Consider the following 14,566-nt stretch of genomic DNA (forward strand, 5'->3'; position numbering starts at 1 on the left):
CTATCCTGTTTTCTGTAAGAATGTTATCTACTTAACATTGCCTGAGGGCTAGCATTTTTTAAGGGGCCCCACAACTTTGTCGATATTTTAAAAAATTTTTTTCTTTGCTTTCCTCAGATCAGTACAATGTCTTTTAAGTCTTTCAGTCGTTTAAGATGTGATATACATCCTAGCAGCTATATGGAAGATTCAAAGGCTGTGGTCCATTTACAGCACTAACTGCTTGTTGTTTAATCTCCCATCACTAAGACAACTCTCCTCCTGGAAATAGGAACATATGTTATCATTAAATCAGTTTTATAGGCATGTTGTTAAACAGTTGAACCACCTGGCTGTCACAAAGGCATAATCATGTATGAAACTCTGCGTAACTTTTTGTATCTAAATACTGAGGGAAGAAGTGAAGAGGAATAATTTTTATTTTCATGATTAAGATTTCTGAGAGCCCATCATATGGTAGGACCAAAGAGCATCAATTAACCATGTTTAAAGTGACAAAAGAAATTGTACTTGAAAGCTCACATGAATGCGACCATAAATCTCCGGATCTGATAATGCACTTCTCCATACACTTTACCTGCAGCCCATGAATGGACAGATAAGTGCATGATTTATAAAAGGCTGCCAATAATAAAGTACGATGTCAGTATATTTCAATAAAATTTATTTCAAAACTATGCAAATCCTAAATTGATAGTCATGACTGTGTTTTAAGTAGGGCTGGCCAGGACACACCATCAGGAAAATCTGGAAATATTTGGGAAAAATTCAAACTAACAGCTCTGCAACCACATCACTCCACTGAGAGCTAAGCCACCCGAGTCTCCTCGGATCGATCCCTTATGCATACACAAACCGGCATTTGCCACTAATGTGAAAACGAAGTTTCCTAGAGGCTGCTTCAACCAGTAGGTGGTACCTGTCGCGGTAGAGACGGACACGACAAACGAATGTTGCAGGCAAAATGTCTAAAGTCTTTATTTTCCAAACCTTTTATATCTGCTTTACAAAACCGTGTGCTCATTTGATGGGTCACACAGTTGTCTTTTAACATCAGCATTGCTATCGGTTAATCTGTACTCTTCTAATCTGCTCCTCAATAGGTGTGAGACTGCAGCTCCTACATCCTGCTGCCTTGCTCATTGTCCCTCTTACGTTGTTTATTCGGCAGACATTCTTCCTTTTCAGGGGTACGCTGGAATCTTATCAAGGAGAAACTCTTCTTCAGTCAGGCTGGTGGCAGACTCACTGTGTCCCCCAACAGGTACCAACACCTACTTTCTCTTCATTAAGTCCTTATATTTTGCATAACCGCACTGCTGTCTTCCCTTGGATTTCTGCTTGTTAATTTGCTTTGTTTTCCTCCTCAGTTTTGCCTGTCAGTTCACTTACCTTTACCTTTGTCCTGGTTCAGCTAGGATAGGGTTAAGTTTCCCCAGCAGGGGGAAGGGATCTGCAGCCAGATTATTCATGCCATGCGGAGGCCAGGTCCAGCGCAGAGGCGGGAAGCTTTCCTTTGTGGCTTTTGTCATGGGAAGCATGTGCGCGGGCTGGCTGTGTTCACTGAACTATTTCTCTGTATATCTTTTGTCTTGTTTACTCTCATTACTGTTTATTGTTGTTAACATTGCTACTGTTGTTGTTCAGATTGTTTATTACAATGTTGTATTAAATTTCTTCTTATTTTAACCCGGGGTTTGTGCCCTACTTGTGTCCAAGGGTGAGAGATGGACAATGGCAGCGAGGTTTCCAGTCCCGGCAGGGCTTAAAACCATCACAACCTTATACAAACAAAATATATAGGTTTCTCTTTGGGAAAAAAGATTGAATCGGTTGGATAGAATCTTAAGTTTCGCTGTCTTTTCATTTCTTCTGATTGTAAAAGTGATTCACCCACATGCAAAAGAGATGGGAAAACCCTGACTGCCATGCTTACCCTGTCCTAGAAATAAGGCACAACTGACCTCAGATGAATTACAGTAATGCAGAAGAGGAAGGTCAAGTGTAGAGATGAGAAAATGGATTTCAAATGAATAGATTTAAAATGAATATGACAGTTTTACACCATTTCTGTTCTGTAGACAAGATTTACTTGGCCTTTAAATGCAATAATAAACCTACATTACACTAGAAATTAAATTCCTGGTTATATTCATAGTGTTTCACCATGCTTTTTCTCACGAGAGCATGGACTTCAGAGCTGATCACTTTTCTGCAAATACTCTTGTCACTGCTGTTGAAGGAATGGCAATTGAACAAGGACAAGAATAATTATCCTAAAATGTATAGCTCTAGCTAGAACCTATAGCTTAAAGCCAGCAACGAAGAGTTCATCTGGGGAGAAAGTAAACATCTTTTGCTGAGCAGCTGAGGTAGATAAACTCAGGTTACATATAAGCTTATATATCTACAGCTTATGCTATAGATAAGCTTATGTCCCTCTTACATAGGGACACTACGGAGCTGCCTGGAACAGGAAACTTTCCCTGTTTGGTATTACTTATTCATTCTTGTGTTCTGAATAATAAAATGTCATCTAAGGCCAGAGCCTGAAATAAATTCAAAGAGGCATTGGTTCTTCTGTGGGCGAGTAACACAGTGCCCCAGCTTAGAGTGTTAAAGCCAAAAATAAATTAAAAAGAAAGAAAAATGTTGGAGGATCCTGTAGTGAAGAATGGCTTTGTTTTATAAAATGTAAATAGTTTTAAAGTGGAACTGATAACAGTGGAGAGTCCAGAGAGGTTAAGATTAGAGGTCTGAATAGAGGCACTTTTAGGAAGATCTCAGAAGAGCGAAGGGTTGTGCCAGACCTCTGGGAATATCACGGGGAAAGGGATAGAAAAAGCCGGTTTGCTCTCCTCTGTGTCCTAAGAAGTCAAACAACTCCCACCTCATTTGCACACCAATTGCACTATGACTTTCCCACAAAGTTTTTGACAGCTTTATAAGGCATATACAAATGACAAAGGTAACGTCAGCAATTATACAACATATATATCCACTTCTGCAGGAGCTGGTCCTCCTAAGAGTCATATTTTCTGGTTTAAAATGGAGTTGAATCATTTCGAAGTTGAAGAAGGCATCGTCTGGTCTGTAACAAGTGCTTTCTAGCTCATCCTGATTTATCTCATCTGCCACATGCAACATTAATTTCAGCCCAAATCATACTTTTTTTCCCACTGTTTTAATTAATTTGATCATCTTTCATCCTAGCTATTTGTTTCAGGAGTTGGGGCTTTGCCCACCATTTTTTGAAGTGTCACTTCTGCACATAAAACAGTACATTTGTTTCTTTTTTGCCCGTGGGTCAAAACTCGGGGGGGAGGAGGTGTCTCCTCTCACCAGTTTAGAAGTGCAATGTGTCAGTAGCGTGGAGGGTTCATTTGTCTTTGGGCACTCCTTCTCATCACCAGCTCTAAAGGCATTGCTGCATTGCTCATAGGCTTGTTTATTTTTAGAAGGATATTGACAGCTTGAAAGCTCTTCAGGGGGAAATATATATCCAGGAAGCAGCGTTAAATATGACTACATCCTTTCTCAAACTTCACAAGTTTTCCAAGCTTTTGGCACCTACACAGCTTGCTCAGGTAAGCAGGCAGCTATGGCTCTGCCAGTCCTCAGAAAAAGAGGTGGAAAATGCATTATTAATGATATGAGTATCTTTAGTTTCTGCTGAGATTCCCCCCTACCTGCCTGTGCACTATGATTAATTTCACATTGGCCAGTGAATATCATTGCCAGACATCTGAGCTAGACTTTCTGGGTTATGGCGCATCTTCAAAAAATAAAAGACACATACCTATACTGGGGATGGCAAAAAGAAGATATGCTTTTTTTGACCTGATGGCGTAGGACATGACTTTCACAAACATTCCCCTCCATCAGGCTCTTTTGGTATTTAAGTTGCAAAATTCTGTTTTAAAGAAAAATAGGTATACAGTGATTAAGAAGAAAAACAGTCAAAAAAACCCCATGATTTTTTAATAGCAGGGACAAGAAACAAAAGGTTTTAAAAGGGTTTACTTTCTCATGTTCATTTTAACTGAGTCACAGAGTTGATCAAAAAGAAAATTACAGCGTTGGCAAATATTTTCTGTAATTTCTCAACTTATTTTGAGGAGAAAAAAAAGTTGCTAGTCTTTTTTTAAGCTGAGTTTATGAGATGACATTTTGAAGGAAATATCGGAAATGTTTCTGTTGTTTGGCTGAGTTCTAGTCACTCATGTCTGTGATAAATTACAGGAGCAGGATCACTGCCAAAAGTTTATCCTCCTCCTTACCACAGTACTTCCTCAGTTCAGCTAGGCATTTTCAGCTGGCTGAATTAAAACCAGAATCACTAAAGTATTTCTGAAATCTCGGAAGAACATCACGGCTGTTCTCACTTCTATTTCTGATCAGATCATTTCTGTCTGTTTAGGAGTCTGTAAGATAATGCAGTAATGCTGACACTGGATGCATCTGCCACCCCTACCTTCATAGTCTTTAGCAATCAAGTACCTACAAGTACAAAACCAAATAAAATGTAGCAATAGGACTCTCTCATGTATAAATCCACAAATAGCTGTAATAGCAAAAGGAAACCTCTTTGTAAGGTTGTGTGGGAGTGGGGGAAAAGGTAAATTACGGGAAAAGAGTTGCAGGAGCTTCAATATCTGTAATCATACGGATGCAATGCCAATGAGGTGTGGTATGCAGGAACGCTCCATTCACGCGCTGACGTGCAATGCAGAAGTCCTAGTTCCTCCTAGGCACTGATTTGGTAACCGACATGGAAATTATATGCTTTCCTTCCATTAGACGTACCTGCAAGCACAGGATGACAAAATCGTTGCCTGAAACGTCCTTTTCTTTTCAGTGTTTCAGCTCAGCTGAGTTCCTTTATTTGCAAGCGGGACAATAGGGCAACCGGAGCTGTATGTACTGCGGGCCTAGCAACGCACACGGCTCGTTTCTGGGAACATGCCTTCTGCTGGCAGCAACACTTCTGTCTCTTATCCTAGTCAGTGAGGAAAAAATGGCTTGCTTATACAGAGGCATAAGTCAAGCCATGCACCTATCTTTCCCACTCAGTATTTGCCTGCTGCTATATATATTCCGGTTTTATAGCAAGTGTGCTCCTATTACATGTTATTCAATGCTATGTATCTGCTTTGAGAAATTAGAAGAAAAAATAAGAGTCCTCTAAAGAGGATTAAAGAGAATTAAAAAAGAAGTCTTTGATATCTAAATATGTTTTAAAAATTCATGGGATTTGACTCATTAAAGAAAAAAGTTACAGCCAGAGACATTACTCAGCCAAGAGGTCAGCTATTAATATAGACCATTTCATAAACCTTAGAATGCTTTATTGAAATATAAAGTTTTATAGGAAATGACCACCTGTTCAGATATTTTCTGTATTTTGCTACTACTGTTCGACGTACCAAAAAGCTACATGTTTAAAAAAATTTATGGGTTTTTTTTAATGAAAATTGTGGGGGTTTATGAAAGTGAGGGAAATTGAGATCATCTCATGTTGGGATTCTAGAGGGCTTTCTGCGAGAGAATGGACATGTGAGCAATCCTGCGTGAGAACAAGACTGATAAGAGCCTCAGCCGAGCAAGAATGCAACAAGGATGTGACCCTGAATGAGGGGGGAGAAACTCGACGAGACAAACAACCCCCGGAAGGGGTTGGGACGGAAGAGGAAGTTCCACAAGGCGGGAAGCCTGGCAAGGCTGATGTGGCACTTTCATCCAATCATAAGAAGGTTTAAAGCGCGGGCTAAGTTAACTGTCCAATCTTGAGGACTTGTACTGCATGTTACTCACGTGTGCGGGAGAACATTATAAAAGGGCTTTCTTAGTTGTAATAAACGGGCATTGCTTGATCACATTGGTCGTGTGCGTGCTCAGCTCTCCTGCAGGCTTATAGAACATCTCGTCAAGTTTTAGACTACCTCTCTGTGCTGTTTTAAATATGTGTTTCCCCAGGTTGAATAGCACCTGGACAATATATGTCAGCTGAATAGGTGACCAGTGTTTTGTGATCTACACTGCACACCTGTGATTGGAAAGATCTTTTAAAAGACTTGGAGCATCTGTTAGTGATTTTGGATGAGCATTTTGTAACTGTTCCTCACAACTGTAGGGGCAGGCAAGACCTTTTCCCACCCTTTCTTATTCTGTTTCCACTTGCTACTGCTCTTTGTTCTAAATGAATTTATTTATCTGGAATTTAACTAATATGTCTCTTCATATTCAGTCTTCTGTAATATGAGATGGAAATTAGGTTCAGAACAGCTGACTTCCAACTGAGAGCTTTTTTGCTGTGGTATGGTTTCCCCCGTAGAGTAATGACTCTTTAGAAAGATGTTGGGCAGAGACAGCGTACATCACATCACTGGAATAACTGAGAATGAGGAGAAACAGATGGCTGTGTTAGCAATAGGCATCTACCTTTATACAGTGATGAATACAGCCAGTTTGTCACTAATTTTATCATCTGACAAGACAGTTTTTAAGAATCGGAGGAAGAATAAGCTCCCTCTTGCAGATCATATTGACATCAATCTGATGAACTTTAATACACTTATTGCTTAATCACCATGTCATTATGCAGTTGACAGATAAAGATTTGAGTGATCATATCAGGTGCAAACAGCAGAATTACCACAGATGGCAACAGGCACTTGGATTTCTTTGGTGCTTTGAGACCTTCTTGATTGAGGGCTGCATTATGGGTTTCACAGAAACATCTAGGTTGGAAAGGACCCTGGAGATCATCTAGTCCAACCGTTTGCCTAGCACAGTTCCCACCTACAGCATATCCTTAAGCTCTAAATCGACCCTACTCTTGAACACCTCCAGGGATGGGGACTCCACCACCTCCCTGGGCAGCCCATTCCAACGCCTAACAACCCCTTCTGTAAAGAAATGCTTCCTGATATCTAGTCTGAACTTTCCCTGGCACAACTTGAGGCCATTCCCTCTCATCCTGTCGCTTTCTACTAGGCTAAAGAGGCTCAAACCCAGCTCTCTGCAGCTTCCTTTCAGGTAGCTGTAGAGGGTGATGAGGTCTCCCCTCAGCCTCCTCTTCTCCAGACTAAACAGTCCCAGTTCCCTCAGCCGCTCCTCACAGGGCATGTGTTCCAGAGCCTTGGCCAGCTTTGTAACACTTCTCTGGACATGTTTGAGTAACTCAATGTCCTTTTTGTAGTGAGGGGCCCAAAACTGAACACAGGAATCAAGGTGCGGCCTCACCAGCGCAAAGTACAGGGGCAAGATCCCTTCCCTGTCCCTGCTGGCCACGCTATTGCTGATACAAGCCAGGATGCCATTGGCCTTCTTGGCCACTTGGGCACACTGCTGTCTCATATTCAGCCGGCTGTCAATCAACACCCCCAGGTCCCTCTCTGACTGGCAGCTCTCCAGCCACTCCTCCCCAAGCCTGTAGCGCTGCTGGGGGTTGTTGTGGCCCAAGGGCAGCCCCCGGCATTTGGCCTTATTGAAGCTCATGCAGTTGGCCTCAGCCCATCGCTTGAGCCTGTCCAGGTCTCTCTGCAGAGCCTCCCTACCCTCGAGCAGATCAACACTCACACCCAACTTGGGGTCAGCTGCAAACTGACTGAGGGTGCACTCGATCCCCTCGTCTAGATCATCAATAAAGATGTTAAACAGGAGTGGCCCCAAAACCGAGCCCTGGGGGACACCACTTGTGACCGGCTGCCAACTGGATTTAACTCCGTTCACCACAACTCTCTGGGCCCAGTCGTCCAGCCAGTTTTTTATCCAGCAAAGTGTGTGATTGTCCAAACCTCGAGCACCCATTTTTGCCAGGAGAATGCTGTGGGAAATGGTGTCAAAAGCCTTGCTAAAGTCAAGGTAAATTACATCCACAGCCTTTCCCTCATCCAATAAGCAGATCGCCCTGTCATAGAAGCAGATCAGGTTTGTTAGGCAGGACCTGCCTTTCATAAACCCATGCTGACTGGGCCTGAGCATCTGGTTGTCCTGCATGTGTTGCATGATGTTACTCAGGATGAGCTGCTCCATCAGCTTCCCGGGCATCGAAGTCAAGCTGACAGGACTGTAATTTCCCGGATCATCCTTCTGAACCTTCTTATATATGGGCGTCACACTGGCCAATTTCCAATCAGTCGGGACCTCCCCAGTCAGCCAGGGCTGCTGGTAAATGATAGAAAGTGGCCTGGTGAGCACCCCAGCCAGCTCCTTCAGCACTCTTGGGTGTATCCCATCTGTCCCATAGACTTGTGTGTGTCTATGTGATGCAGCAGGTCACTGACTGTCTCCTGGATTGCAGGGGGGTCGATCTCCCAGTCTCTGTCTTCTGGCTGTGGAGGCTGGATTTCATCAATACAACTAACCTTGCTATTAAAGACTGAGGCAAAGAAGGCATTAAGCACCTCAGCTTTCTCCTCATCACTTGTTACCAAATTTCCTCCTGCATCTATCAGGGGATGGAGACTCTCCCTGGACTTTCTTTTGCTACTGACATACGTATAGAAACTTTTCTTGTTATCCTTGATTGCAGAGGCGAAATTAATTTCCAGTTGGGCTTTAGCCCTTCTGATTTCCACCCTGCATAGCCTCACAGCCTCTCTGTAATCACTGTGAGTGGCTAGCCCCTTCTTCCAAAGGCTGTAAACTCTCCTTTTCTCCCTGAGTTGCAGCCAAAGCTCCCTGTTCAGCCAGGGGGGTCTTCTCCAGCTTCTCTTAGAGCACCTGGGGACTGCCTGCTCCTGAGCCATTAACACTTCCTTCTTAAAGAGAGCCCAGCCTTTCTGGGCCCCTGTACCCTTCAGGAGAGTCTCCCAGTGGATCCTTTCAAGCAGGTGCCTAAACAAGACACAGTCAGCCCTTCTGAAGTCCAGGATGTTAGTCCTGCTTAGCTCTCTCCTGACCTCTCTAAGAATAGAGAACTCTATTTCATGATTGCTGTGCCCTAGTCGGCCTCCAGCCTCCACGTCGTTCACCAGCCCTTCTCTGTTCACAAAGAGGAGATTCAGCAGGGCACCTTCTCTGGTCGGTTCTCTCACCAGCTGTGTCAGGAAGTTGTCTCCCACACATTCTAGGAATCTCCGGGACTGGTCTCGTTCTGCTGTGTTGTATTTCCAGCAGATGTCTGGGAAGATAAAGTCACCCACAAGAACAAGGGCAAGCGATTGTGAGATTTCACCTAAGTGCCTATAAAATATCTCGTCCATCTCTCTGTCCTGGTTGGGTGGCCTATAGTAGATTCCTACTACAACATCTGCCCTGTTGGCCTTCCCCCTGATTCTAATGCAAAGACACTCAACCCTGTCTTCACTACACCTGTGCTCGAAGCAATCCTAACAGTCCTTAACATACAGAGCCACCCCACCACCTCTCCTTCCCTGTCTGTCCCTCCTAAAGAGCTTGTACCCATCAATTGGCACACTCCAGTCATGGGAGACATCCCACCATGTTTCTGTAGGAGCAACAACATCGTAATTTTCCTGTTTCAGCACGGCTACAAGCTCTTCCTGTTTGTTACCCATGCTGTGTGCACTGGTATACATGCACTTCAGATGGGTCGATGTTTTGCCCCCTTCCCCCTTCAAATCTAGTCTAAAGCTCTGTCAATGAGCCCAGCTAACTCCTGCCCCAAGGTCCCCTTCCCTCTCCGGGACAGGTGCATCCTGTCTAATGTCAAAAATCAGGTGCCCTGTATACCAACCCAAGATTAAAGAATCCAAAGCCCTGATGGTAACACCAGTCTTGGAGCCACCCATTCATCTGCTGAGTTCTCCCGTAATCTTCCTCATCCGTCTCCCCAACCATAGGGATGGAGGAGAACACAATTTGTGTCCCCGACCCCTTAAGCAGTTTTCCCAAGGACCAGAAGTCTCTCTTCACTGCTTTAGGCCTTCTCCTGGTGATGTCATCACTACCTACCTGACAAACCAGGAGAGGGTAGTAATCCTTCGGTCTCACTAGGGCAGGGAGTGTTGCTGTGAGGTCCTTGACGCGGGCCCCAGGGAGGCAGCAGACTTCCCTATGAAGCGGGTCTGGTCTGCATATGGGGCCTTCGACACCCCTTAGAGTGGAGTCACCCACTACAATGACTCTTATGGGGTTTGATTCATCTCTTCTATTGTTTTTACTTGGAAGAATATTGAATTATGAACAGGATGAGAAAGGAGAGTCATTAGAGGAGATGAAATGATTAAGGAACATATTTCTCCTAAGTGAGTTGTAGTTTCAATTATAAACCAGCTAGTTCAAAAAGACTAGTAACTTCACTCTTTCACTTAATTCTATTGTGATTTTTTTATTTTTATAGTCTTAGGAATACAATGCTCTGGGATAACCTGTACAGGTCCTTTGACTGCTTTGAACAGTTGACAATGAAATTTGTATATCTGGACAGTCTGTCCAGATTTTCTCTTCCTCTCCTTTTCAGCTACATGTTAGTATATTTTGGAGCACATAGATATGCTTGATTTCCCTATGAAAAACACATGCCAGTTTTCAAAATATGCTTTAACTGTCACATAGTTTCATCTGCCTCATAATGTCAAGTAAAAAGATAGGAAGACTTCCTTTCATTGGGCTTCAAGTAACAGTCAGAGAGTAGCAGACACATCAGCTAGGCACTTAAGAGCAAATAGATCTCCCATGGAAGGTGTTCCCTTTGTGTAGCACTTAAACCCTGATTTTCACAAGTCTGGATCAGGCTGGGCTACCAGAGAAGCCTCATCAACTTTGGAATTTCACATCTCCCTGAAAAGCCCAGGATCATTGTCTTAAATTGAGCCCCCAACAGCGATGTGCCTCAAATCAGTGAACTCTGCAGAACGGCAGTTTCTAAATTTGGATTATTGATTATGGATGATTAACATATTGCAATTAAACAAGAAATTTTTGATGTAACAAGCAGAAGCCAGGGACGTGATGGTGTTGAGCACAAATACTTGTAGATAACCGTTCATGCAAATACTACGTTTCTGGAAAAAACTTCGATATACCATAGAGTCTCTTCCTTTGTCCTGAGCAAGGATCAGGTGTATCTGGGCCATGGCTGACAAATATTCTTAACCTGTTCTATAAACTCTGAAAGAGATTTAGCAACATTTCCATGTCACCTCTTCCAGAGCTTCACTCTATTTTGAGCATTTTCCCAATACCTAGTCTGATTATTATTTGTTGCAAATTCAGTCCAATTTCTTCCAGTCCCATACCCAGCAAAAAAACGATCTCTGTCCTCTTTCTAACAGCCTCTTTTATTCTGGAACACTGCTGAAAGTAAAATGTTTGATGTTATTAGAATATATACTTTGTCTAAACTTGCTGAAAATATAATTTTGCAGCTGGAAAGAAAACTAATCTGGCTATTACCATTACTTGAGCATAGAGTCCTGCTTCATAGCCAAATAGGTCACCACTGTAGAAGAGAGGGAATGCCTATAAGAACTGCTAGTACATTTATATGTATGTATATATATAAACACATATATACATACACACACATATTTTATATATATATGCACTTTTAACATGGAAATTGCAAAAGCAGGGCCATGTAAAAGGAGTACTCAGTAGAACTGACAAGATCTGTCAGATAAACTATCACCAGTGTATACTCTCTGAGATCTAAAAACTGGGAAGTTCAGACTTAAGTGTGATTCTTTTAAAAACAAACAAACGAACAAACAAACAAACAAAGAACAGCTGGGAAACCTCATATTCACATGTGATTTGAAGAAAAGTAGAGTGCACAGCATATCTGACAGCATCTCATCTGCTGTTTTACAATGAGTACAGTAAAAAGTTCACGCTGTAGGTATGCTACTGGGCCTGTTCTGGGAATATATTTTTAAGCTTGAGAAACTCACCAGTGAAAAATAATTTCCTCTTGTAGACAAATAACTTACTCTTCTGAGTGGGTTTCCTGGCATCAAATTGCAGAGGGGGTGCAATTTAAAGCAAGATAACTTATTTAATTTAAATTAAATGCAAGTCAACTCAGGGCTTTTCATGCAATAGAAGAAAAAACAGCAATCTGCCAGCTATCCAATCTAAGCATCTGTTTCCATCTCTTTCTTAGTAGGGGAGTCATTTTAGCCAAAATATTATTGGCTTATTATTGTATCAGCTGAAATGATAATTATGAGAGAGGATGTTGAATGAAGAAACTGGCCATAAGCTAATGAATAATTAAGCTCCTAGCACATAATATTTCCCCGTTGATTTTCATAGAGGAAAAAACTAATAAGAATAATGCAGTTTTATGGATCAGAAATAAACTGATCACTCCCAGGAGAAGTAAATGCACCTAAAGAAAGAAAGAGCAGCTCTTATCTGAGAAGGGAGAGCAAGTATAGTGAAGGACATGGGAGACGTAGACTGCAGTCCCCAGAAGCTGGAAGCTTATCCATCAGAGGACTAGTCAGAAAGAAAAAGTCAGATGATCTGGTATTTGAAATGGATGGAAGTGAAACAGAGTACCTAAGTAGGAAGTAGATGTACCAGGTATATTTACTTTTCCTTTGTTGTACAGAGTTTCCTCAGCTGGCACTGACTGAAGAACAACCCCTGCAGTAACCTTCTGTGAGGACAGCAAGGACAACCCCCTCCAGTGCTGTTCGTTAAGGACGGAGTCCTACTCACTAAACTACTTTTCAAAAGAGAGCTAGGGAGGTCCTATTTAACATTGATAGAAGTAATTTTGCTAAACAAAAAAACAGCTTCCCAGAGAAAAACATTATTCATATATTTAGCAGAAAAATAAATCTTTCTTCATGACAACTTTGGATTTATTTAAATGGAGAAAAAAGATATTTTTAGGCTTTTTTTTTCCTAAGAAACATTTTCGTTGTGAAATCATCATAATTTTTAAATAGAAGAAAACTTTGCATTCTGTCCAAAGGAAAGGAGATACTGAATTTTAGTTTAAATATAACGCTTTTTGTTGTTGTTTCATTGCTGGTATTTTGTTTCATTTTGGCTTGACTTCAGCTGTTTTTGTAGAGGCTGAGGGTTTTTCGAGTCAGTGAATTGAAAATTTTGCTGTTTTATTCCCATATAAGGTTGAGTCAACAGACAAAGTAATTTTTTCAAGGTTTCAAGAGGATAAAAGTCCTCTCCTCTACACCACTGAAAATATGAGAAAGCTCTCTTGTAGTGCTGTTGGGAGCAACGGCTAAGGAAAGACTGAAAAGCCCAAAATAAGAACAATGAAACTGGACTCATTCTATCCTGTTTCAATTCAGTAGAAGGAGAAGTAAAATCCTGAAAAAACCAGAAATTTCCCATACTTTTTTTCTCAATGTGCAGACTGAATTGTATCTTACCATCTGCGTGGGCTGACTGACACTTTTGAGGATGATGAAGCCTGAAGGAATTAGAAAACTCAGACTGTTTCTAGCCATGTCATTTCACCTCATTCCAGCCAACTAGTACCAACGAGTTGCATCTTAATCTATACAGATATTAGCTGCCCAGTCAATAATTAGGTTACATCACCCACAATAATGTATATATTGTGAGAAATTAATTTAGAATATATTTGAAAAGACTGGCCTTTGGAAAGCCTTGACAAGGTTAGATAATACTGTTGCACCTCAAAATCCTTGGTAAATCCACTTGTTCTCTGACTTTGATGGTAAAGGTATGGGTCCAAATGTGATTAACTAACAAGTTAACTATAAGATTTTCCTGCAGATTCGATTTCATGTTCTTACTCCACACATATCTGGCAACCCCATTGTCTTCCCTGAGATCACAGGCTGTAGCTGCCTGAGAACTTGACCTGTGAGGTATAAACATGAACTGAACAGAAATGGGTTTGGGAGGTTCTTTTTTTTTTCATTTTAAAAACATATGGTTGTTCTCTACAGGTCAAAAATCAACCCATTTCATTAAACAGACATAAAGAACCAGCCACTCTTTTGTCCTGTATAGCTACTTACGCCAGGACCAAACAAACCTGAAGTGGCTGGAGGCAGACTACTGAATTTTGGATCCATTCATATTTATGCCTACATTACACTCACTTTGTGTATTTGTGTGGCTGTGTGCAAATGAAACAGGACAAGCCTGATTATGTCCCAGCTCTGCAAACATACAGGCTTTGCTGCAACTTCAACAGGCTGTAATGTCTGAAGTCAAATATATGTCACTGGCTGCTGGCTTGGTGCCTTAGATAGCTAGGGATTAGTAAGGGAAATTGTCTAACACCTACAGTTTTCACCAGTGGTAAATATGATTAGGCAAGCACTCCACTAGAAATGGGCTTGTTTCAAATCACTTCCAGGAATTTACTTAGTCACCTTTCTCCATTGCTTCCCCACTTTCGTTGCAAGCATTACCTTTGAAACTGGACAAAAAAATAATTACAAGTTGTTTATTCAAAGATACCGGTAAATAGACTTAGGGATGGTACTAAATTGTAACAAACCCATTATTTTTTGGTAGATCCAATATTTATATCACTGCTACTTTTCAGTTTTGAAAAGTTTTTAAAGAGTACTTTAGCTCATTTTATAGCCTGGCCAACAGTGGTCTCTATCAAATACTAATTTGTTTTGCTTAAATGGCT

This window comes from Athene noctua, chromosome 3 (assembly GCF_965140245.1).
Source record: "Athene noctua chromosome 3, bAthNoc1.hap1.1, whole genome shotgun sequence".
In the NCBI taxonomy this organism is placed as follows: domain Eukaryota; kingdom Metazoa; phylum Chordata; class Aves; order Strigiformes; family Strigidae; genus Athene; species Athene noctua.